This window comes from Manis javanica, chromosome 5 (genome assembly GCF_040802235.1).
Source record: "Manis javanica isolate MJ-LG chromosome 5, MJ_LKY, whole genome shotgun sequence".
Taxonomy (NCBI): Eukaryota; Metazoa; Chordata; class Mammalia; order Pholidota; family Manidae; genus Manis; species Manis javanica.
This window is the reverse complement of record NC_133160.1, coordinates 66,957,476-66,980,098: the sequence shown is the minus strand read 5'-3', so window position 1 is coordinate 66,980,098 and position 22,623 is coordinate 66,957,476. Positions and strand designations below refer to the sequence as shown.

The 22,623-nt window shown below is 37.4% G+C and overlaps 1 long non-coding RNA gene across 1 annotated transcript in view; it reads right to left on the bottom strand.

Annotated features, from left to right (window-relative positions):
- LOC140849784 (uncharacterized) overlaps positions 1-1,287 on the bottom strand; it is a 41,200-nt gene extending 39,913 nt beyond the window's left edge. Inside the window, exon 1 of the long non-coding RNA XR_012131974.1 lies at positions 1,085-1,287. This is a non-coding gene — a long non-coding RNA (uncharacterized lncRNA). The remainder of the gene's footprint in view (positions 1-1,084) is intronic.
- Positions 1,288-22,623: the final 21,336 nt, after the last annotated feature.

The window sequence follows — 22,623 nt, the reverse complement described above, 5'->3', positions numbered from 1 at the left end:
CAGATGGAAGTCTTCCAAAACCTTGTGTTTTCAGGTAAAAGTTTGAATTTTATCATTGGAAACAAATGTTAGTTGTTTTCTTTAATATTACAGGCACACTCCATTCATTTTTTAGAAAATGTCTGCCAGATATGCAAATACCAATAAGCAGTCTTTTTGTCTACCAATCTTTCAAGTAAAAATGGTGTTCCATTAAAAAAATAGCTAGTTCAGTTAACAATTCAAGAACTTTTTCTCAAAAAAGCCACTATACTTTAATGTGTAGAAGTGCATATGTAACTTCCCATTTTGTCAAGAGTATTAATACATGTGTGCTCAAGTTCAGATGTAATTAATTTACTAATTTTACTGCTTCATTATGAATATATTAAAATGAAGTTGAATTTTACAAAGAATTCAAGTGGTAATGAAGAATAAAAGAATTAAGTGCATAGCATATTTTGATTCCACTGCCTTGATGGTAATAAAACATCAGGAGTTTTTCCCATTATTGCTTTTATACAGTAAGTACAAATGTTAATGCAGTGAAATAAGTAATTCTTGTCTTTGAATTATTATGAAAATAATTTTGATCTCACTGAACCCACTAAAGTGGTTCGGGGACCCCAAGACATCTATGATACACATTCAGAACCACTGACAAAGAAGAGGACATACCTCTGAACTGTATAAACCATAGGATCCCATGTCCAATGAGTAAATAAATAAGGTTACTCATTGACATTTCTGATAGTAATTATCAACTGCAAAGATACAATATTGGAGTAGGTCATCAAAAGAACATGATTACCAGTTGATCTGTGAGCTGATCCAAGCAATCAAAGTCTCTTTCCCCTCCCCACAACCCTCTATCCTTGGAATGTACGTTTTGTTTACTGTTCCCACAGTGGGAGCTGTTTCTAGGCTGTAGCTTGGGAGAGTAAGGTGTTATTGAGACTGTTTTGGACAGTATATGTAATTGAACACAGTTAAGGCTTCGATAAAAATTTTTAAGATTCTGGCAGGTAGGTGAGGAGATCTACTTGAGCAGCCACCCAAAACAAGCTTCATGTGAGTTCCTTTGCTTATTAAAACTGCCACCTACCGATCTGTAGTTCTCTTCCCGGCTGAGGTCGTGTCTCAGAGGCAGTGAAGAATGAAGCCAGCAGACTAGAGTATGCAGCAACCAGCAAAGCTTCTAATGAGGACTATAAAGAATAAGACCCCTGCTAATCAGGGAGGGCTCCAAGAACAGATGTCCTTAAGGCTAGCAGCAACTACCAGTTTATACAGCTTCTTGAAAGGAGGAAGTCCACACCCCACAGACCTAATAGGCAACTGAACTAATGACATGACAATTCATTCCTGATTGACTGAAAGTACAATGCTTCATTTGCATAGCACATAGCCAATCAGAACTGAGGTCTGTCTAAGTATACTTCCCAGTGGCTGAGTTGGATTGGAACTTTTTGAAAGAAGAAGCTCATGTCATTGACTGAGATGCGGGGCTTGTTGGTAAGGCCGAATTGGGTTCAAAAAAACAACTCTCTTATTTTTCAGGCTGAATTTTCCAGATAGCCAGGTTGTGGCTTCTTGTTTACTGCAAGTCTTGGCCCTAGGTCCCTCCTGACTGCAACTTAGCAGTGCTTTGAAACTTACAGGTGCCTTTAATTCTATCTGCCTGTGTCTGGCTAACACCTGCCTCAGTCTGCCTTTTTCTTCATTTTGTTCTTTCCATCTGCATCTGGGACCCAGTTGCAAACCAACACACAAACTGAATCTTAGTAAAGGAGATATTACAGATAACATTTAGATCGAAAAACATCCCTAAAAATGAGTCTCATGTGTTGAAAATGTTTTCCCGTAAAAAGAGAAATGAGAAAAAAAGCTTGCCTACTGTGGTAGATTTTTAAATTTATTATTATCAAAGTATTAATCATAATCTCTAAAGGAGCATTATGTATTCTTACACTGTTGACATCAGCCTTAACCACCTGCTTTGTTTTAGTTGATGAAATGCCAGAAGAACTAGTGGGGGCCACTTGTGAAAAGCTTTAAAATGTATTTCACAGTTTCACTTATCTTTTTTCTTTGCTGCAAATCCAGCAGTTTCCCATCTTGAAGAGTATATGTATCGAAACACAGCCAAGTGATCACATAATGTGAATTGAGACAAACATTCATTGTTTAAAGCTATCAATATTTGGGGATTGCTTTTTACTGGTGCCTTGCCTAGTCCATACAGATACTATCTCCGTGAAATACGATGCAGGGGTCATAAAGAACCAGGCTATGGTCAAAATGAAAGGATAAGATCAAGAGATCTCAAAATTAGGTGACAATAGAGGTTTCTTATATAATGAAAAATGGTCAGGAAATTAAAATCCAGTAGTTGAGTTATCACTGAAGTCAATAGAAGGCAGAATTCATGTTGCAGAAAAGGAAGCAGTTAAAAAATGAAATCAATAGTTACAGTTTACATTTATGTACTACTTACTAAACACTATGCCTGTGCTCTTAACACTATACCTGTGCTCTTGACAGGTATTGTCACAAAATCCTCAAATGATTTTAAGCTATTGATACTATTATTATTAACATTCAACTCATGAGAAGAGAAGGCTTATAGAGATTAAAACCTTTCTTAGTTTGAACTAGGATTTAATTCCAGGCAGTCTGATTTAGAGCTTTAGCTCTTAATCACTGCTCCTTAAATGGGACATTGGGTTTTTTGGGGTTATTTTGGCACTCAATAGCAGTTGAGTCCAATGTGGGCATATGTAAATTTGGCCAACTGAGAGGATTTATTGGCAACTATCACATAGTAATGAAGGAGGAGGTCAGAATAACATCCAGGAAACCAGCGTCGAGACACACAGCAGAGAAAACCCAATTCCAGGTCACGTTGCTTGAGCCTTGAACCAAATCACACCTGAAATCAGACTGTCCTGGATCCTTTGAGTTTATGAAGCACTAAATTCCACTTTTGTACTTAACCTTACTTTGGTTCAAGATTTCTTCCATTTTTATTTTAATCGCTCCTCTGATAAGTCATTTGCTTTTCATTATGTTAATGTGTGTGCTCTCTCATTATTGATAGCAGAGGCCATTTATTTCTGCCTTGTTCTTCCTCCCAGGGCCTAGGACAGGCTATTGATTCTAGTAAATTCTCAATAAATGACTGAAGAATCTCTCAAAGAACCACCTTATTCTGTCTTGCTTGATTTAATAATAAGAAGAAGAATACAAGTATCTTTGAGTTTACTCTTTGGTCATTCTCAGGAGTGACATATCTTACTTACGATGATGGTAAATGGAAAATTCATAATTTTTAGCTAAAATGACTCTGAATACCTCAGAAGAACTGGAAATTAATCCTGTAAGTCAAAGTTGTGTGAATGTGTATGTATGTGTGAGAGAAAGAATTTGATTTCTTTTCCATTTAATTATTAAATATAATAAGCATGCCTATAGCAAAGGGTAAGACTGAGTATATAGTGTGGCAGGCAGGCTTACATGAAGGATTGGGTTACAGCGCCTATGACATTCTCATCACCGACTGCTTTCTGCATAACTATAGAGTTGAACTGTCATGGAGAACATCTAGATGAATTACAATAAGGGAAATTATTTGGACTTTATTTCTCATGTTTGTCTAAGAAAATTAAATTAAATTTTGTTGCTTCAACATACCCTCTTCCATATGCAAACTACAGAAGATTTAGAGATCTTTTTTAGTAAAATCCTTTATTTTACCCAGTTGCTTTAACTGTTAAATATTTCAACTGAAGTTCTCTATTTTTTCCGGACTTGGAAGTCCTAGAGTCATAGATATTGTTGGGAGCAACTTTGGTGATAATCTGATTAAACACCTTTGTTTTGCTGACCTTGAAACAGATGGGTTAAGTTGTTTAGTCAAAGCCACCCAGTAACTAAAAATCAGGGCTTAAACTGAGTTTCCAAAGTCTCAATCCAAAAATTTTTACACTTGAATTTCTACTTACTTTAGAGTTCAAACTAGAACAGGAAAAATATTTTCTTACATATTCTCTTTCACTTGGAATCAGGACTTTTTACTTTTACAAAAGAATTAAAAAGTAGGTATACCTAATACTGGAAAATAATCTTTTTGAACTACGTAAAAATTATTTTTCTAGCATAGTTACTAGATTTTTTCCTAATGTTATTGTATTTCAGCTATTTTACTAAACACTTGCTATTCTAACAACATAATTTCCATGGCATATTTCAATTTTGTTTTCAGATGACTAAACTTCCAGCAGCCCTAACTTCAAGAAATCTCAACATTGCCTTATTGTAACTTTTTGTAAGACAAATTTTAAATACTCCATAATAATTTGGTTTTTACCTTACCTTTTTAGATTTGAAAGGCATTAGTAACACTAGCCTAACATATATACTAAATACAATTAAAGCTAGTAGAAAACTAGTAAAGACTCTTTTAAATGAAATTATTCACTTTCTTCAGACAAACCACACATTATGCCCTGAATGATGAATACTTCTGGCCAGTTTAAAAATTTCCTTCATGCTTCTACTTCCATAAATGTAGTTAAATACTTAACAAGAGTAATTTGTGTTTGTTCCTAAACATATGTATGCCAGCTATACTTGTTATTATGATTATTATAAAACACTTTTAGGTACCTACTATTTTGTAGGTATGTACACACATACATTTTTTTTTTTTTTTTTTTTTTTTTTTTTTTTTTTTTTGAGAGGGCATCTCTCATATTTATTGATCAAATGGTTGTTAACAACAATAAAATTCAGTATAGGGGGGTCAATGCTCAATGTACAATCATTAATCCATCTCAAGCCTAATTCTCGTCAGTCTCCAATCTTCTGAAGCATAACGAACAAGTTCTTACATGGTGAACGAATTCTTACAGAGTGAATAAATTCTTACATGGTGAACAGTACAAGGGCATTCATCACAGAAACTTTCGGTTTTGATCATGCAATATGACCTATAAACCATCAGGTCAAATATGAATATTCATTTGATTTTTGTACTTGATTTATATGTTGATCCCACATTTCTCCTATTATTATTATTATTTTTATTTTTAATAAATTGCTGAAGTGGTAGGTAGATGCAAGATAAAGGTAGAAAACATAGTTTAGTGCTGTAAGAAGGCAAATGTAGATGATCAGATGATCAGGTGTGTGCCTATGGACTAAGTATTAATCCAGGCTAGACAAGGGCAGCAAGACATCCACGGATGCAGAAGATTTCTCTCAAAGCAGGGGGGGTGAGGTTCTGAGCCTCACCTCTGTTGATCCCCAAATTCTCACCTGATGGCCCCCCTGCGACTGTGCCTGTCTTAGGTTGTTCCTCCCTTGAGGAATCTTACCCGTCTCTGGCTAACCAGTCATCTTCCGGGGCCATACAGGGAAATGTAAAGTTGGTAAGTGAGAGAGAAGCCATATTGTTTGCAAAGGTTAGCTTTTTATTTCTTTGCAGATTTATGCCCTGTGGCTTCTATGCCCAGCACTTGTCTCGAGGTATCTTTACCACCTGGAGGAATTATGATACTCGGTAAATTCGATATGAGGCACGAATTCTATTTAAGGTTTGTAATTAGGAAGGAAGAAGAAAAGCTATAGATGTAGCATATGAAGGAAACTTGGGAGGATTGATTATTTCTTTGACATATCTTCTTGTATAGTACCTTAAGTATGTATAGGTTTTAAACTACTAACTAATTTGCACACACATATTAACATAATAGGAATACGGTGACATAAACAAAGCAAATCTATAATTACCAGCCATCTCCAGTGAAGCCAAGAAAACCATTTAGGCACCCTAGGCATTTGTGAAAATTTATCTATGATATGATGGATATTTTCCAACTGTACTTGAACCATCAGACAAATTAAAGCAGCCCATTTCTGGGATCTGTTCACATCCCATATGTTCTTTTAACCATAGATAGTCTATAGTCATGAGATTTTGGGGTGCTACAACTTGCACCCCTCCCAACTCCTGGTTGAGTTCCAACAGTACAGATCCAGTCAAATTCGTTGTCTCACTGTATGCACATGCCAGCCTAGACATCTCCCTCCTCCTTCTTATGGCAAGTCCAGGAGACGGTGGGCTGGATGCAGCCACAACCGCAGCATCGTCCGGATCCCTGGGGAGGCTTTTTGATGATCATCCCCCGGCACGAGTCCTCCAGAGAGTGCTGATGCCGGAAGCTCCTCCTCATATCGTATCTTATTTCATTTTCTGGGTATCCAAGCTAGGCCTTGATCTTCTGCGTAGAAACAAACAGACCCTTTGCCCACACTTTGACATGCCCTCTATACCACTGTGCAGAACTCATTGGAGGTCAGCACACAGTAACTGCTTTTTTTTTTTTTTTTTTTTTTTAATTAAGAGAAAGGAATATTATCAGAAAAGAGTACCTCCATAGCTGATCTGACACCCTTTAAGTGATCAACATTAAGGATATTTAAAGCATGCGTTGATCTTTGATTTACCAATAGTTTTATCCTGTTAAGGAGTAATCCCCCTTTTCTTTCTTTCTTTCTTTTTTTTTTTTTAAATTTTTAATCTACACTTACCTGAAGAATACTATGTTTACTATGCTCTCCCCTATATCAGGTCCCCCCTAACAACCACATTACGGTTACTGTCCATCAGCTTAGCAAAATGTTGTAGAGTCACTACTTGTCCTCTCTGTGTTGTGCAGCCCACCCTCCCCTATCTCCCTCCCCCCCATGCATGCTAATCTTAATACCCCCCTTCTTCTTCCCCCCCCTTATCCCTCCCTGCCCACCCATCCTCCCCAGTTCCTTTCCCTTTGGTACCTGTTAGTCCATTTTTGGGTTCTGTAATTCTGCTGCTGTTTTGTTCCTTCAGTTTTTCCTTTGTTCCTATACTCCTCAGATGAGTGAAATCATTTGGTATTTCTCTTTCTCCGCTTGGCTTATTTCACTGAGCATAATACTCTCCAGGTCCATCCATGTTGCTACAAATGGTTGGATTTTTCCACTTCTTATGGCTGAGTAGTATTCCATTGTGTATATGTACCACATCTTCTTTATCCATTCATCTACAGATGGACATTTAGGTTGCTTCCAATTCTTGGCTATTGTAAATAGTGCTGCGATAAACATAGGAGTGCATCTGTCTTTCTCAAACTTGATTGCTGCGTTCTTAGGGTAAATTCCTAGGAGTGGAATTCCTGGGTCAAATGGTAGGTCTGTTTTGAGCATTTTGATGCACCTCCATACTGCTTTCCACAATGGTTGAACTAATTTACATTCCCACCAGCAGTGTAGGAGGGTTCCCCTTTCTCCACAGCCTCGCCAACATTTGTTGTTGTTTGTCTTTTGGATGGCAGCTATCCTTACTGGTGTGAGGTGATACCTCATTGTAGTTTTAATTTGCATTTCTCTGATAATTAGCGATGTGGAGCATCTTTTCATGTGTCTCTTGGCCATCTGTATTTCTTTTTTGGAGAACTGTCTGTTCAGTTCCTCTGCCCATTTTTTAATTGGGTTATTTGTTTTTTGTTTGTTGAGGCGTGTGAGCTCTTTATATATTCTGGACGTCAAGCCTTTATCAGATCTGTCATTTTCAAATATATTCTCCCATACTGTAGGGTTCCTTTTTGTTCTATTGATGGTGTCTTTCGCTGTACAGAAGCTTTTCAGCTTAATGTAGTCCCACTTGCTCATTTTTGCTGTTGTTTTCCTTGCCCGGGGAGATATGTTCAAGAAGAGATCACTCATGTTTATGTCTAAGAGGTTTTTGCCTATGTTTTTTTCCAAGAGTTTAATGGTTTCGTGACTTACATTCAGGTCTTTGATCCATTTTGAGTTTACCTTTGTATATGGGGTTAGACAATGGTCCAGTTTCATTCTCCTACATGTAGCTGTCCAGTTTTGCCAGCACCATCTGTTGAAGAGACTGTCATTTTGCCATTGTATGTCCATGGCTCCTTTATCAAATATTAATTGACCATATATGTTTGGGTTAATTTCTGGGGTCTCTAATCTGTTCCACTGGTCTGTGGCTCTGTTCTTGTGCCAGTACCAAATTGTCTTGATTACTATGGCTTTGTAGTAGAGCTTGAAGTTGGGGAGTGAGATCCCCCCTACTTTATTCTTCTTTTTCAGGATTGCTTTGGCTATTCGGGGTCTTTGGTGTTTCCATATGAATTTTTGAATTATTTGTTCCAATTCATTGAAGAATGTTGCTGGTAATTTGAGAGGGATTGCATCAAATTTGTATATTGCTTTCGGCAGGATGGCCATTTTGACGATATTAATTCTTCCTAGCCATGAGCATGGGATGAGTTTCCATTTATTAGTGTCCCCTTTAATTTCTCTTAAGAGTGACTTGTAGTTTTCAGAGTATAAGTCTTTCACTTCCTTGGTTAGGTTTATTCCTAGGTATTTTATTCTTTTTGATGCAATGGTGAATGGAATTGTTTTCCTGATTTCTCTTTCTATTGATTCGTTGTTAGTGTATAGGAAAGCTACAGATTTCTGTGTGTTGATTTTGTATCCTGCAACTTTGCTGTATTCCGATATCAGTTCTAGTAGTTTTGGAGTGGAGTCTTTAGGGTTTTTTATGTACAGTATCATATCATCTGCAAATAGTGACAGTTTAACTTCTTCTTTACCAATCTGGATTCCTTGTATTTCTTTGTTTTGTCTGATTGCCGTGGCTAGGACCTCCAGTACTATGTTAAATAACAGTGGGGAGAGTGGGCATCCCTGTCTGGTTCCCGATCTCAGTGGAAATGCTTTCAGCTTCTCGCTGTTCAGTATAATGCTGGCTGTGGGTTTATCATATATGGCCTTTATTATGTTGAGGTACTTGCCCTCTATTCCCATTTTGCTGAGAGTTTTTATCATGAATGGATGTTGAATTTTGTCAAATGCTTTTTCAGCATCTATGGAGATGATCATGTGGTTTTTGTCTTTCTTTTTGTTGATGTGGTGGATGATGTTGATGGATTTTCGAATGTTGTACCATCCTTGCATCCCTGGGATGAACCCCACTTGGTCATGGTGTATGATCCTTTTGATATACTGTTGAATTCTGTTTGCTAATATTTTATTGAGTATTTTTGCATCTACGTTCATCAGGGATATTGGTCTGTAATTTTCTTTTTTGGTGGGGTCTTTGCCTGGTTTTGGTATTAGGGTGATGTTGGCTTCATAGAATGAGTTTGGGAGTATTCCCTCTTCTTCTATTTTGTGGAACACTTTAAGGAGAATGGGTATTATGTCTTCTCTGTGTGTCTGATAAAATTCCGAGGTAAATCCGTCCGGCCCCGGGGTTTTGTTCTTGGGTAGTTTTTTGATTACTGTTTCAATTTCTTTGCTTGTAATTGGTTTGTTTATCTTTTGTGTTTCTTCCTTGGTCAGTCTTGGGAGGTTGTATTTTTCTAGGAAGTTGTCCATTTCTTCTAGGTTTTCCAGCTTGTTGGCATATAGGTTTTCATAGTAGTCTTTAATAATTCTTTGTATTTCTGTGGAGTCTGTCGTGATTTTTCCATTCTCATTTCTGATTATGTTGATTTGTGTTGACTCTCTTTTTCTCTTAATAAGTTGGGCTAGAGGCTTATCTATTTTGTTTATTTTCTCAAAGAACCAGCTCTTGGTTTCGTTGATTTTTGCTATTGTTTTATTCTTCTCAATTTTGTTTATTTCTTCTCTGATCTTTATTATGTCCCTCCTTCTGCTGACTTTAGGCCTCATTTGTTCTTCTTTTTCCAGTTTTAATAATTGTGATGTTAGACTATTCATTTGGGATTGTTCTTCCTTCTTCAAGTGTGCCTGGATTGCTATATACTTTCCTCTTAAGACTGCTTTCGCTGCATCCCACAGAAGTTGGGGCTTAGTGTTGTTGTTGTCATTTGTTTCTATATATTCCTTGATCTCTATTTTGATTTGTTCATTGATCCATTGATTATTTAGTAGCATGTTGTTAAGCCTCCATGTGTTTGTGAGCCTTTTTGTTTTCTTTGTAGAATTTATTTCTACTTTCATACCTTTGTGGTCTGAAAAATTGGTTGGTAGAATTTCAATATTGTGGAATTTACTGAGGCTCTTTTTGTGAGCTAGTATGTGGTCTATTCTGGAGAATGTTCCATGTGCACTTGAGAAGAATGTATATCCTGTTGCTTTTGGATGTAAAGTTCTATAGATGTCTATTAGGTCCATCTGTTCTAGTGTGTTGTTCAGTGCCTGTGTGTCTTTACTTATTTTCTGCCCGGTGGATCTATCCTTTGGGGTGAGTGGTGTGTTGAAGTCTCCTACAATGAATGCATTGCAGTCTATTTCCCTCTTTAGTTCTGTTAGTATTTGCTTCACATATGCTGGTGCTCCTGTATTGGGTGCATATATATTTAGAATGGTTATATCCTCTTGTTGGACTAAGCCCTTTATCATTATGTAGTGGCCTTCTTTATCTCTTGTTACTTTCTTTGTTTTGAAGTCTATTTTGTCTGATATTAGTACTGCAACCCCTGCTTTCTTCTCACTGTTGTTTGCCTGAAATATGTTTTTCCATCCCTTGACTTTTAGTCTATGCTTATCTTTGGGTTTAAGGTGAGTTTCTTGTAAGCAGCATATAGATGGGTCTTGCTTTTTTATCCATTCTATTACTCTATGTCTTTTGATTGGTGCATTAAGTCCATTTACATTTAGGGTGACTATTGAAAGATATGTATTTATTGCCATTGCAGGCTTTAGATTCGTGGTTACCAAAGGTTCAAGGTTAGCTTCTTTAGTATCTTACTGCCTAACTTAGCTCGCTTATTGAGCTGTTATATACACTGTCTGGAGAGTCTTTTCTTCTCTCCCTTCTTATTCCTCCTCCTCCATTCTTGTGTGTTTTGTTCTGTGCTCTTTTTAGGGGTGCTCCCATCTAGAGCAGTCCCTGTAGGATGCCCTGTAGAGGTGGTTTGTGGGAAGCAAATTCCCTCAGCTTTTGCTTGTCTGGGAATTGTTTGATCCCACCATCATATTTAAATGATAGTCGTGCTGGATACAGTATCCTTGGTTCAAGGCCCTTCTGTTTCATTGCATTAAGTATATCATGCCATTCTCTTCTGGCCTGTAGGGTTTCTGTTGAGAAGTCTGATGTTAGCCTGATTGGTTTTCCTTTATAGGTGACCTTTTTCTCTCTAGCTGCCTTTAAAACTCTTTCCTTGTCCTTGATCCTTGCCATTTTAATTATTATGTGTCTTGGTGTTGTCCTCCTTGGATCCTTTCTGTTGGGGGTTCTGTATAATTCCATGGTCTGTTCGATTTCCTCCCCCAGTTTGGGGAAGTTTTCAGCAATTATTTCTTCAAAGACACTTTCTATCCCTTTTCCTCTTTCTTCCTCTTCTGGTATCCCTATAATACGAATGTTTTTCCTTTTGTATTGGTCACATATTTCTCTTAGTGTTGTTTCATTTCTGGAGATCCTTTTATCTCTCTCTCTGTCAGCTTCTATACGTTCCTGTTCTCTGGCTTCTATTCCTTCAATGGCCTCTTGCATCTTATCCATTCTGCTTATAAATCCTTCCAGGGATTGTTTCACTTCTGTGATCTCTTTCCTGACATCTGTGATCTCCTTCCGGACTTCATCCCACTGCTCTTGCATTTTTCTCTGCATCTCATCCCACTGCTCTTGCATTTTTCTCTGCATCTCATCCCATTGCTCTTGCATTTTTTTCTGCATCTCTGTCAGCATGTTCATGATTTTTATTTTGAATTCTTTTTCAGGAGGACTAGTTAGGTCTGTCTCCCTCTCAGGCGTTGTCTCTGTGATCCTCGTCTGCCTGTAGTTTTGCCCCTTCATGGTGATAGAGATAGTTTGCAGAGCTGGTACAAGTGACCGCTGGAAGAGCTTCCCTTCTTGTTGGTTTGTAGCCTTTTCCTGGGAGAATAGCGACCTCCAGTGGCTTGCGCTGGGCAGCTGTGCGCAGACAGGGCTTCTGCTTCCTGCCCAGTCGCCCTGGGGTCTATCTCCGCTGTTGCTGTGGGCTTGGCCTGGCTGGGGCTGCTCCTCCAAAATGGTGGAGCCCCGTTGGAGGGGGAGCAGCCAGGAGACTATTTATCTCCGCAAGGGGCCTCTGTGCTCCCTGCTGCCCAGGGGGTTAGAGTGCCCAGAGATCCCCAGATTCTCTGCTTCTGGTCTAAGTGACCTGTCCTGCCCCTTTAAGATTTCCAAAAAGCACTCTCCAAACCAAAACAACAACAGCAACAATGAGAGAGGGAACAGAAAGAAAGAGAAAAAAAAAAAGGAAAAAAAAGGAAAAAACAAGCGATTTTTTTTTTTTTTTTTTTTTTTTTGTCCTCAGGTGCCGGTCCCAGGCACCCGCTCACTGGTCCTGCTGCCCTGTCTCCCTAGCACCAGGGTCCCTGTCCTTTCAAGGCTTCCAAAAAGCACCCACCCACCGGTCCGGCAGGGAAGGAACGCTCAATATTCTTTGTCCTCAGGCACTGGTCCCACGCACCCGCTCACCAGTCCCGCCGCCCTGCCTCCCTAGCACCGGGGTCCCTGTCCCTTCAAGGCTTCCAAAAAGCACTCGGCAAAAAGAGAGAAAAAAAAGGGGAAAAACGCGCGATTTCTTCCGTCCTCAGGTGCTGGTCTCAGGCACCCACCCACCGGTCCCACAGGGAAAAATGCGGGATATTCTTTGTCCTCAGGTGCCGGTCCCAGGCACCCGCTCACCAGTCCCGCCGCCCTGCCTCCCCAGCACCGGGGTCCCTGTCCCTTTTAGGCTTCCAAAAAGCACTCGCAGAAAAGAGAAAAAAAAAAGGGGAAAAACGCGCGATTTCCTCTGTCCTCAAGTGCCGGTCTCAGGCACCCGCCCACCGGTCCCGCAGGGAAAAACGGGGGATAATCTTTGTCCTCAGGCGCCAGTCCCAGCCACCCGCTCACCAGTCCCACCACCGTGCCTCCCTAGCACTGGGGTCCCCGTCCCTTCAAGGCTTCCAAAAAGCGCTCGCCCAAAAGAGAAAAAAAAAAAAAAAGGGGAAAAACGCGCGACCTCCTCCGTCCTCAGGCACCGGTCTCAGGCACCCGCCCCCAGGTCTCGCAGGGAGAAACGCGGGATATTGTTTGTCCTCCGGCGCCGTTCCCAGGCACCTCCTCACCGGTCCCGCCACCCTGCCTCCCCAGCAACGGGGGCCCGTCCCTCTAAGGCTTCCAAAAAGCGCTCGCCAAAAAAAAAACTGCTCCGGTTTCTCTCCACCCGCCGGGAGCCGGGGGGAGGGGCGCTCGGGTCCCGCCGGGCTGGGGCCTGCATCCCACCCCCTTCACAAGGCGCTGGGTTCTTGCAGGTGTGGATGTGGTCTGGATGTTGTCCTGTGTCCTGTGGTCTCCATTTTAGGAAGATTTTTCTTTGTTATATTTTCATAGCTCTATGTGTTTTTGGGAGGAGATTTCCACTGCTCTACTCACGCCGCCATCTTGGCTCCACCCCCCACACATACATTTTTATATTATGAGGCCTCAGTAATATGTTAAAGGAATTATACTGTAAAGTGGGAGACCTCCCAAAACAATAGATAACTTAAGGATGTGCTAACATGGCCACTTACGGAAATCTTTTAGGGATGAGATAAGATTCAATGAATGAATAATATTTGAAGAACTGTCTTATGAGGTCATAAATGTTCTATTAAGATAAACAAAAGTTAATAGGCATTATTTTCATTTCCATCCCACTGTCTGGCCATTAAATTTATACTGTTGCAAATTTCATGTGCATATGCATTATTTTCCTAATAGTGCAGGAATTGAAGATCTTCCAAATAAATTCAGTTCATCCCTCTCATTTCCAATATAGTTTTCTTTCAAATTTTGGGAGACATAAATGTAATTTTTGACTTTACATAATTGTATGAAAGTTAGTTGTATAATACTTTTGATTTACAATAATTACAGCTCTCTTCCTAATGATTACATCAGTTTCTCATGTTTGTATTCATCTCTTTGTTTTGAATCAAATAATAGGCAAGGATACTCGATTCTAACCATAAACTTTACTACAGAAAACTATTCTATAAATAATGAAATTCTATATCTTGAATTATGCAAGTATTGCTAACTGTGATATAGCAATTAAAGTATGAATATAAATAAAGTTACTGATTGCTACCACATAATCTCTTAGAAGAATGGCTTATAAAAAAATATTGAAAATATTTTGAAGTTTGAGACCAAGTATATCATTTAAGTTCTTAGCCTCACTTGTTAAATGGTAACTGGATTTAAGAAAAATATATGTATGAATAGATATGAAACAGTGCTTAGTTTAGCCAAGCAAATTGATGATCTTTATTCTCTAGTTTTCCTCTCTAGTTCCCCTGGAGTATTTCACTAATCTTTAACCTTTGCCATGTCAATGCATTTTTATATTCACTTGATATCTGTGTCACAGAGATGCCTCTGGTGCTCACATAATCAGAATAGCAGGAAAAAAATAGTTTCTTTGTTTTGTCTATAACTGTTCTGACTGTTCTGACTTCCCTATGATTATTAGTTGGAAATAAAAAGCTATATTTAGTCCAGTTTAGTTTAAAACTTAATCCAATCCAATAATTTGAAAAAGTCCTTTAAGAAAATTAGTCCTTGGGAAATGACTCTTATTTCCATCCTCCCCATGCACTGCATAATTCTCAAAGATGCTTTAGGCTGAATGCAGGGATAGAGCCAACTGGGGACGTCTATGGACATACAAGGGAAAAAGGAACAGTCTTTGGATCCAACCATCTGAAACTTAGGCGTTTTCAGACCACAGCAGAGTGGGTGTTCTGCGTCTGCTACAGTATTTTGTTGGCTTGGTCCTTTCTCAGATCTTCTCCTGGCATTTGTTTCTGACATCTGGAGCTGATGAACACAACACATAATTTTTCTCTGCTTAATCAGCGGCTCTCTGTTTGCTCAGCCCTTGCTGGGTTGCAGACTTTGCCAGTTCCTCATATGGAGTCTTGGTCCTGTCACTCCACCACAGCAGGTTCGAGTATCATGGGAACCAAGAAAAGGTTGGGAGATCATTCCAGATTCTATTTACCTATGGTCCTATTTCTCCACTCTTGTAACCATAATGTTCCACCTCACAGAGGCACAAAGCCCTTTTCATAGCCACCTTTCCCTAGTGTCTCAAATGGAGAACTGGACAAGACCCCCTTGCTCTCAGCTTCCTTATCAAACTGATTGGCACATCCACTCTTAAAGGTCAAAAACCAAAGAAAAAAAATTAGGACAGCTTCCTTGCCTGGTACTGTCCCTATCATGCTCAGGATTTGGAGTGTCTGCTTATTTCATCCTGTCACCCTAGGACTTCACTCTAGTGTCTAGTTAGAGCTTGAATCTTGATTGGTTAAAATGGGAGATAAAAAATTAAAACACTAAATTCTTCCTCCACTATGCTTGACTTCCAAGCCTAATATCTTCTTGAAAATGTGTATATGTAGTATCATAATCTGCATATTGGTGTTTTATTTCCTTTTCACACCTGTTCCAATAGTTTTCACTACTTTGAAGCAGATCTATGTCTGGGGCTGACTAGGGAGAAGGTCAAATCATGAAAAACACATGATAACCACTTTTTAATATTTCTCAAATATTAATTCTGTTACATACACTGAACTATTGGTATCTTTTATATTTGAATTACTCATACTTAGGATAGCAAATTAAAATGTCTAAGAATTCAATGTTCAAACCTGGTTATATGGCCTTGTTAATAATATTTTCTGTTTCTATCAGTTCATGTATTATCCTTCATCTAAAAGCAACACATATGAAGACAGACTATGAAACCAATCTTTCCTTATAGTTTTTACAAAAGTAAAGAACAAAATTATAGTCCTTAAATTACTTGTGAAAATGAATAGAATTTTAAATAATATTTTATAATATTTTAGATTAAAATCACTGAAATAATAATGTAATATATTTAAATGACAATCAGATTAGTCACTAACCTATATTTATTGATGCAAATAATGTGTAAGCCTTCTTTACTTTTTCTTTATTTCATCCATTTTTTCCTTTTTAAATCCATTTTAGGCTGTCTCCATGGATTCCAGCATTTGTTTCAACATGATCTTATGCAGAAATTCATCAAGGAAAGCATCCAGGACATGGTAAGCAGAATGTAGACTGAGGTATACAGTCTTGCTGAGAGAATTTTACAATCTGTTATGCATGATTCAATATCATATTTATTCTTTTTGAGAGGGCATCTCTCATATTTATTGATCAAATGGTTGTTAACAACAATAAAATTCTGTATAGGGGAGTCAATGCTCAATGCACAATAATTAATCCACCCCAAGCCTAATTCTCATCAGTCTCCAATCTTCTGAAGCATAATGAACAAGTTCTTACATGGTGAACAAATTCTTAGATAGTGAATAAGTTCTTACATGGTGAACAGTACAAGGGCAGTCGTCACAGAAACTTTCGGTTTTGATCACGCATCATGAACTATAAATAATCAGGTCAAATATGAATATTCGTTTGATTTTTATACTTGATTTATATGTGGATCCCACATTTCTCCCTTTATTATTATTATTATTATTATTATTATTATTATTATTTTTAATAAAATGCTGAAGTGGTAGGTAGATGCAAGATAAAGGTAGAAAACATAGTTTAGTGCTGTAAGAGAGCAAATGTAGATGATCAGGTGTGTGCCTGTAGACTATGTATTAATCCAAGCTAGACCAGGGCAATAAAACATCCACGGATGCAGAAGATTTCTCTCAAAACAGGATCCCCAATTTCTCACCTGATGGCTCCCCTGCAACTGTGCCTGTCTTAGGTTGTTCCTCCCTTGAGGAATCTCACCCGTCTCTGGCTAATCAGTCATCTTCCGGGGCCATACAGGGAAATGTAAAGTTGGTAAGTGAGAGAGAAGCCATACTGTTTGAAAAGGTTAGCTTTTTACTTCTTTGCAGATTTATGCCCTGTGTCTTCTATGTCCAGCATTTGTCTTGAGGTATCTTTAGCACTTGGAGGAATTATGATACTCGGTAAATTCGATATGAGGCATGAATTCTATTTAAGGGTTGTAATTAGGAAGGAAGAAGAAAAGCTATAGAAGTAGCAGGCGAAAGAAAACATGGGAAGATTGATTATTTCTTTGACATATCTTCTTGTAGAGTAACTTAAGCACGTATGGGTTTTAAACTACTAATTAAATTGCGCACACACATTAACATAATAGGAATACAGTTACATAACCAAAGCAGATCTATAATTACCAGCCATCTCCAGTGAAACCAAGAAAACCAGTTAGGCATCCTAGGCATTTGTGAAAATTTATCTATGATCATATTTATTCTTAAGCTTATTCTGCCCTTATTACTTGCTATGAACTTTTTCCCAAAGTACATATATTTAAAATGTATTTACATGTTTCCCTTAAACACTTAAGCCCTCTTGCACATAAATACCTGAAGTAATGTGCTGCCTTGATAGACAGAAATACCCATTTATTACAAAGAAACATGTATTAGAACCTAAAAAATCATGGAATTCCTGGTACCATTCAAGTAAATAAGGTGAGTTTTCTAAATATATGAGAAATTTATCCAGAGTACTTTAGAGAAGTCATAACTATTTCATATTTTCTTATACATACTATATACTTTTTATTTGAAGATGTTCCATTGTACAAAATTGCATTCCACATGTTTAAATTTCTATTTTCACTACTGCATTTAATATAATTAATCTAATCTAGACTCAAATATTTAATCCTTTAAGTTATCTGTCTGGGTTGAATTATTTTTCTTACATTGTTATCTATGAAATTGGATAATGTGAAGTGGAATAAAAATTACAATATTAATCAATAGGGTACTCAGTTCTGTATACTGGAGATGAAAAATGTCATATTTTTAAAAATTGTGAAAATTATTATTCTAATTTGTATTTCACTAGAGTTTAACTTTAATAACTTGAAATAACTTATTTTATACATAGGCTATCTGAAACATGACTATTCATAGTGAGTAAATGCATTTTATATATTTAATCACGTATTTAAAAGGCAGTAGTTATAACTTAGCTTGCCTTTGCAACTTAATATTATTGCTACTTTTTTTTGAATGAAGAAATGAGATAAGGAAATCAAAACAACAAAGGAAATTAATGAATCACAAGTAGTATAACAAATAATGTTAAAATTAAATGAGATATGGAGTCCTAAAACTGCTGAATAAAATCTAAGAAAATAAAACACTGTGCTTTTTTTTTCTGTCTGAGCACATGGGAATACACAATTGATAGATTCCTTTTGTTGTTACTATTTTCAAATTTCTGAAAACATATTAAACTCTTTTCCACAGAAAAGAACCATATGTGCTTTTTTAAATGTTGGCTAAGAAAACTCCCTTGGATAAAATAAGTATTAGCACTTGGCACAAAATGTAAGTTGTGATCATATTTTGCTCAAATTACCTCAAAGTAATTCAAAGTTAAAGGAGGAAAATTTTAACTCCTAATTTTTATAAAAGTTAAGAGCAAATCAATAAATAAATAGCGAGTGATCTCTTGTTCCCATGCCTCGTGAGATTAGTCCTTATTTAGTATTAAATGCTTGGAAGAAGTTATCCTTGATTCAATCTGTGGCACTTAGGTTCTTACTAGAGTAAAGTGAAGACTACATTGGTTTTCCTTTCCACTAGAGGAATACTATGCCTCACCTCTACTCCAGAGGTCAGTATACTTCCAGCCTAAATAGGAATTTATTGCTTTCTGGAGTGATTCTGTATTGTAAAATTACATAGATAAATAGATTAACATTTTATAACAATGAAAAAATTCAATTACATATGAGTGTTATATAATTATTACATATACCCCTCTCATACACACATGTGGAAATACTGAATTAAGAAATAAATTAGTAGGCAGATACTTGGTGAATGTGACATTTCCTTTCTGGATATTTTCTAGCAATCTCCTCAACTCCTGCCTTTCTTTGTAAAATTTGAAGGAACTGACTGCTGATTCTGATTGTTAACTTAAAAAAAAGATATAATTGTGCTACAAGCATTATAAAATCAGTTCAAAGAATCAAGTGAATGAGAGAATAGACGAAGGATATCCATTTTAACACTTTATTTTGAAAAAATAATTCTGAAAAGAAATATGGGAACATTAATTTGTGAAATTATAAATAATACTGGTGACAGAAAATAGTTCATAAACTCTCTTAACCAAGTGGATTATTTTAACTTCAATTTGGGGCCACAAACTTCAAACTCAAAACAACTCTTTCTCCATCCACTTTTAGCTGATGATCTTGCCAGATATTCAGTGAGAAAATAAAAGCAGCCAGAAATGAATTTCCACAAGCTCCCCACAGCATTAGGTTCTCTACACTCTGCCTTTTGCCCATTGGTGTAGATAAATTCTCCATGCTTCTACCTAAAGCCAGCCCCTCCTCTGTGGACCAGATCCCATCTACTCTAATCTACTTTAGTGTATTGCTCCATCACCTCTCTACTTTCTCAACAAAATGAAGACCATATATGACAAACTTACAGCCAACATCATACTAAAAATTCAAAGTTTTTCCTCTAATGTCAGGAATAAGACACTGATCCCCACTCTAGCTTCTTTTATTCAATATAGTATTAGAAATTCTAGTCAGAGCAAGTAGGCAAGAAAAAGAAATAAAAGGCATCCAGATTGGAAAGGAAGAAATAAAATTGTGCAGATGACATTAATTTACATATAGAAAACCCTGAAGACCACCAAAAATCTATTAAAGCCAATAATCAAACTCAGTAAAGTTATAAGATTCAAAATCAACACACAAGAATCAGTTGCACTTCTATAAAATGGCAGTGAACTATAAGAAAGAGAAGAAAGCAATTGCATTTATAATACAATTAAAACAATAAAGTAAATAGGAATAGATTCAACAAAGGGGATGAAAGATCTGTACACTGAAAACTACCACATTGTTGAAAGAAACTAAAGAAGATAAAATAAATAGAAAGATATCCTGTGTTCATGGATTAGAAGAATTAATATTATTAAAATGTCCATGTTTCCCAAGAATATCTACAAATTCAATGCATCCCTATGAAAATCCCAATGGTATTTTTCACAGAAATAAAAAGAACAGTCCTACCTAAAATTTTCATAGAACCGCAAAAGGCCCCAAATAGCCAAATTTTAAGTCAGAACAAAGCTGGAGGCATCATACTTTCTGATCTAAAACTATATTATAAATACATAGTGATCAAAACAATATACTACTGGCATAAAGACAAACACATAGATCAACATAACAGAATAGAGAACCTTGAAATAAATCATGCCTATAGGGCCAGCTTGTCTTCAGTATTATCACCAAGAATACAAAATGGAAAAACAATAGTCTCTTTGAATAGTATTGGGTAAACTTGGTATCCATCTTGTTGAAAGTGAAATTTTGAAGTCCCCTGCTATTGTTGTATTGCTACCTATTTCTCCCTTTAGTTCTGGTAACATTTATTTTATATACTTAATTGCTCTGATGTTGGGTGCATATATATTTACAATTATACCTTCTTGATTTAGTGATCCTTTATAATTACATGATGACCTTCTTCATCTCTTGTTACAGTTTTTTACTTAAAAGTCTATTTTTCTAATGTAAGTATAGATACCCCTGCTCTCTTTTGGTTCTATTTGCATGGAATACCTTCCTATCCCTTCACTTTCAACTTACATGTGTCCTTCAAACTCAAATGTGTCTCTTGTAGGTGATTTGCCATACCACCATTACAGTACTAGAAAATACTGAGTTTGACTATATATTTTATTTTACCAGTTACCAGTTACCAGTTTTACATGTGTTCATGTTATTAATTAGCTTTCTTTCATTTCAACAAAGGGCTTGCTAACATTTCTTGTAAGGTGGTCTAGTTGTGATGCACTTCCTTATCTTTTGTTTGTCTGGGAAAGTATCTTTTGTCATTTCTGAAGGACAGCTTCTCATTTTGTTCTTGTATTGTTTCCCTGATTTCACTGCACTCGTTTCTGTGATCTCCTGTACTTCAATAAAGTATTCTTGGTTGTTAGGATTTTTTCCTTCAGTACATTGAAGATATCATCCTTTCTCCTGCAAGAGAAATCAGACCTGCAAGGTTAGCCTATGGAGGTCCTCTTGATTGTGACATCTCACCTCTTGCTTCTTGCTTCAAAATTCTTTTTTTGTTTTGATCTTGGGAGTTGACTAAAATGGATTATGGTAGTCCTTTCTAGATTTATACTGTTTAGGAACGTTTGTGCTTCATATACCTGGATGTCCATCCATATCTCTGCCAAGAGTTGGTAAGTTTTCAGCCCTTTTTTCTTTAACTAGGCTTTCTATTCCTTTTTCCCTCTCTTCTTCCTTTGTAACTCCTGTAATGTGTATTATAGTTCTTTTGATGATATTCCATACATCCTGTAGGCTTTCTTCATTCTTTTTCGTTTATTTATTTATTTTTATCTGTTAGAATAATTTCAAATGACTCATATTCAAGCTCACAGGTTCTTATTATTTTTTTTCCAGTCTGATATTGGTACACTTTATCATATTTCATTTCATTTATTGTACTCTTTAGCTTCACAATTTTTGTTTGGTTCTCTTTTATGAATTCTATCTCTGTTGAACTTCTTATTTTGTTCTTGTATTGTTTCCCTGATTTCACTGAACCAGTTTCTGTGATCTCCTGTAGCTCCATAAACTTCCTTAGAAGAATTATTATGATTTTTTTCTCAGGGAATTTGTAGATCCTCACTCTTTGGAGTCAATTACTGGAACTTTATTAGCTTCCTTTGGTGTTGTCATGTTTGCCTGATTCTTCATTAACATATAGCCTTGCACTGATGCATTTACATTTGAAGGAGCAAAACCCACCTTCCTGTCTTTGCAGACTTGTTGGGGCAAGATGAAATCTTCTGCCAGGTTCCAGACTGATGGGAGTGATTCTGGGATTGCTGTCAAGGGGGTGGGGGCTGAAGCCAAGTCACCTGGCTGTTGCTGGATCCTCATCTAAGCCCACTGTTGGCAGACCTTTGACTGTGTTTGGGGGTAGGTGCAGTTTCTGCCAGATCGCCAGACAGGACTGTCTCTGGGATCATGGTCAAGTGTGGAGACAGATAACAGAATTCTGGGTCTGCAGTCTGTTTGTGATCAGTAGGCCTGTTACTAGGTGCAGAGACAGGCCTGTGTCCTCCAAATCACTTGGTGGTTGGGGCTGGAGCACCGTTCGTAGATGGAGAGAGCTGCCTTGAGGCTGCAGTTGAGAACATACTTGGTGACCTACCTTTGTGCCAACTTGCCTTCTCAAAGCAGCTACCTGCCAGGTTCTAGTCTTTGTCTTCACTGGGGTTCTACAACCTTCCTTCAGGACCTCAGTGCTTCCACTCACGCACTTCTGCCTGTGGATGGATGCCAAATTATTGTGTGTGGTGGGGGTGGGGTGCAAGCATACAACCTATTCTGCCATCTTGTTCTTTGTTAATTGTTTTCTGCCTATTTTGAAGTTCCTTGGTTTCTTCCCATTTTTCTGACTTCCTTTGTGGTTTGACAATTTCTTTTGTAGTTCTCTTTATCTTGTGTGTATCTACTACAGGTTTTTTCTTTGTGATTA